This window comes from Phyllobates terribilis, unplaced genomic scaffold, assembly GCF_046119375.1.
Source record: "Phyllobates terribilis strain yellow unplaced genomic scaffold, ASM4611937v1 Scaffold_7229__1_contigs__length_39126, whole genome shotgun sequence".
Classification (NCBI taxonomy): Eukaryota; Metazoa; Chordata; class Amphibia; order Anura; family Dendrobatidae; genus Phyllobates; species Phyllobates terribilis.
Window position 1 is genome coordinate 3,620 of NW_027369970.1, and position 4,657 is coordinate 8,276.

The window sequence follows — 4,657 nt, forward strand, 5'->3', positions numbered from 1 at the left end:
GCTGGTAGCTGCCCGCACGAGTTTGTGGTATTTGTGCTAGTTCAGTCCATCATTAAGACCAGTGTCCCGAGCTGTGGGACGACACAATTGCAGAGGTCAATGAGATATGAGGATATGGACCTCCTCGGCCATGGGATAATCAGCCGCAGCAAAACTACCAACCAATATATAGAGAGAAGCAAGAACAACAAAGGTGGAGGCCCCGTGACCAACAACAGAGCTCTGGAACCCCTACTATAGAGATGATCAAGGAGCTGACCTAGAATCTCATCACCCTCGCATCCAATGCCCAGAACACTGATGCTAGACTCAAGAATTTGGAAGTCCAAATGGGACAAGTTGCGCAGACGGTATCAACACTGGTTCAAAATCAATCGAATTCACTACCAGCGCAGACTATGGTGAACCAGAGCCAAAATTCAGCTAACCAGAACCTTCAGAACGTTAGTGAAATGACACTAAGGAGTAGGAGAAACTCAAAGGAGAAACCAGGCCAAGAAGATATTCATGAGGGAAATTTGTCAGTGGTGCGCCCGGGAAAAGAGCCACGCACCCGCACCCATGACTCTGAAGAGAGTAGAGACCGCGCCCCCCTTGTGCGTGACCAGGCCATGAGTCTATAGAGGAGCGCAACCACTCCCCTCTAGTGAACGACCGCGCAATTACGGGACTCATTTCCGAAAAATTGGCACGAATTCACCACAACATGCGCGACTACACACCTCACTCTATGGACTGAAGCAACCGCACCCCTAGTGCACGACTGTGCCCACTCTACTACTGAACCAGAGACCCCTCCCGTGCTGGATGCTGATGATACTGTCCTGATAGAGGAAGAAGAGGAGCTTGATGATCCAAGAGGTGAATTTAAGCTCCGGCAGAGCAATTACGTACGTGGTAACTTCCCTCCACTCACTTTGTAGAAACCCCCGGGCGCCTTCCAAGAGGCATTAAGAGACACTAGAAGGTTGGTGGATGACAAAGAGCTGTTCGAGATCTTTAGCAAATTCCCAGTCAACATTCCCCTGTTACAGCTAATCAAGAGCATATCGAGCACTAGTACAAAAAACCCATTTTACACCGGATGTATATTGGCTTATACACTGGTTAATAACAGCTGTACAGTGATCTGACGTATAAAGTCGATGTCTCATACATCCGGTGTATAATCTACCGCCCAACTTTGGTCCATTTCCTATACGCCCGATGTATAAGGTATTTATACACATGTAAAAGATATAATTAACCCGTGTATATAGTAATATAAACACATGTATAATGTATTGTCGCCCATCTACTCCATGTTTATACACCACATTACAACCGATGTCTAAAATCATAAGTCGCATGTAAAAGGTGAAATTGATAGGTTGCCTAACCGGTGTATATAGTAATATAAACACATGTATAATGTATTGTCGCCCATCTACTCCAAGTTTATACACCACATTGAAACCGATGTCTAAAATCATAAGTCGCATGTAAAAGGTAAAATTGTTTGGTTGACTAACCGGTGTATAATATATAAAACCCATGTATATTCTTGTATGGCGCCAACCAATTTCATATCTTTATACATATATTTATATAACCCTGTAATATACTAGAATCATTGCAATTAACCCAGCATCGCATATATAGATTAAAAACATTGATTCTTACAATATACAATTACACTACCATAATCATTCCAAACACTTAATGTTACGAATTCAACATGCATATTCGATCAACACCAAGTTATGAACGTACGTACTAACTAGCAAAATAGATATTGAGGAGCGCATAACTAACTAAGTAGCAGCTACATTAGTCTCGACAACCTTTTCCTGTAAAACAAATATACAACATATTAATAATATATATGTTAGATCTCAACAACCTTTACCTTGACTATGATCAATCTTGTTTTCGCTCGAGGTTTAGGTTGCCCACTTTGAACCCCATACACTTTCAAACTTTTGATCGATAATGAAATAGTTATTAAGATACCACATGTATTCAAACTCCTGATCGAAGAAAGTGAGGGAAGAAAGGTGGGCGGGAAGAAAGGGAATCGAAGAAAGTGTAGGAGCGAAGAAAGTGAAGGGAAGATAGAGCGGGCAGGAAATTTTTGGAGACTGGGGAAATTTTGGGCGGGCCAGATTTTCCAACCAACAAAAACACCACATTAACCCAACCAAAGGAACTCAAAACCGAAATTCAAAAAGGGTATGAATCCAAGTTTCAGGAGTAGAACTTACCAAAGTAGGATCACCAACAAGATTCTAGAGAGGAGGTGGCGGCACTCGAGAGAGATAATGATGTTGTCAGGGATGGAATACTAGACTGTTAATATTCTCTGAATTAACACAAGAGAAAAGAGTCTGAATCCAAGTTTTAGGAGTAGGACACTGAGAAGAAGATGAATACAGTATGAGAATTATTCACCTGTATCATCTTCCTGAAGTCCTTTGGTTCATCTGGATCCTCAAAAGGATATCCTCCCATTAACATGACGTATAAGGTCACACCACACGACCATACATCAGCAATCTGTGATACCAGTTCAACTAGATCATTAATGTCTGCTAACTTAACATATACCATACTACAACAGCCTTACCTTGCCATCATATTCTTTCTTGAGTAGAACTTCAGGGGCTATATATGCAGGAGTCCCAACAGTTGATTTAGGTTGCGAATGATATAATGATGACTGAAACAAAACAGCAAAACCATACACTTCACAATGTATTAAAACATAAAAGAACAAAAACACGAACTTATTCACACCTTAGAATAGCCAAACTCACATATCTTGAGGCGAGGAGCAGGGCTTTGATCTAGCAATGTATTCTCCAACTTCAAGTCTCGATGGCATACTTGCTTCAACAAAGGAATAACAACAAAACTATGAACATCATTGAAAACACTAACTAAACAATATTACAAATCTAAGATACATGAGATAACATAAACATACCATTGCATGGAAATAACTTACACCTGATATAAGTTGTTGGAAGAAGAAGCGTGCCTGTAAGCAATCAAGTTAAGGAGTAACACAAACCTAACCAAGTTAAAATGAAAAGTGAAAATGTTATTGAAACCTCATCCTCATTGAATCGTCCTGCATTGCATATCCGATCAAAGAGCTCTCCTCCAGATGCATACTCCATTACAATTGCGAGATGAGTAGGTGTTAAAATTACCTAGTGTAGCAAAAAATATATTGCATCCCCATGAAAGTTTAAAAGAAGGAAGGTTCAGAGCTTACCTCTCTGAATCTAACAATATTTGGATGCCTCAGTGACCTATGATTGATTATCTCTCTTTGAACATTTTCATCTATCTGCAGATATAAAAAGAATTAAAACAAGAGATTTGACAGAATTTGTGCTTTGAACAGAGTACAAACATGAGTAGATTGCTAAACGAAAGTACCAAGACACATCACAAAAAAGGGGTTATCCCTGTTCAATCTGATCCATCCATCCATAGAGAGAAAAGAGCACCAAAATCTCAGTTTGAGGACACCATAAATGGGAAAAACAAATTCAACACAGAAAAAGAAACCTCAACAGTTACCAAAAACAAATTACCTAAACCAATCAATGATGCTACATTCGGAAACGAGCGACACGTGCTACAAATGTATAAGTTATATTGGACAGTCCATTTAAACAGCATACCGAGCAAGATACTGTGTCCAAATCCAAATCACAAGCTCCCTAAAGCGAGAACTGACAGAAACCCTTTCAGTTAAATCTCGAATCGCAAATCAAATAAATCGAGTTGAAGAAAGTAAGAAGACCTTATCTCCACGCTCTATATACTTGACAGCGACAAGCTTGTTTGTAACCTTATCCCTAAGCAAACGAGCAACACCGAAAGTAAGAAGACCTTATCTCAACACTTCTTTACAGAGTGTAAAATCTCAAACGTAAGCTGCTACACTCTGTTTATAAATCCAAAGAATGGTCAGATAAAAAAAATACTACCCTATCCATAGTAGACCAATTCTATCTTAAGAACTTAGCATATAAAAAAATATAACTGAACAACGAGTGGATAAACAACCACAAGTCCACATGGATTAGCTATCACTACAAATTTAACCAGCAATTGACATTTGTCTAAGTTCCTTGTCTCATGAACCAATTGCAGAACTGAATGGTGCACATGACAACATACAAAGTGATGAAATACATTCACAAGCAGTTAAGATGACACTCAAATTGGAAAGCTTTGACAAACACATAATAAAACCAATATTCAAAGTCACACTACTTATCATATCTAATAACACTATCACAATCAAAGACATATACGGAAAACTTAATTGCAGATCTTAAAATTTGATAACACTGATTGAAGGTCTTAAATTTCACAATACATCTCTTTAATTCTCTTCCCATAAATCTCAGCATAGTTGCTCCTGGCATTCAGTTGCTTAGTTCTATCCTCAAGCACAAATTCTAAGCTAACCTCAAATCAATTATACTTACTATAAGATAACACATGATGAACCAAATTATGCCACCATCCAATATTTTCCACAACATAGCTCACAACTTGAAACCAGCATGCTGATACAAAACCGAACTTCTTCAAATTTGAGGAGAAACAAAAGAAAAATACCTAATCTGGCCACTTGGAGATTCAATTCGAGGAT

The 4,657-nt window shown here is 38.9% G+C and overlaps 1 pseudogene; it reads right to left on the reverse strand.

Moving 5' to 3' along the window:
• Positions 1-1,793: 1,793 nt before the first annotated feature.
• Positions 1,794-4,412, reverse strand: LOC141251569 (uncharacterized; annotated as a pseudogene).
• Positions 4,413-4,657: the final 245 nt, after the last annotated feature.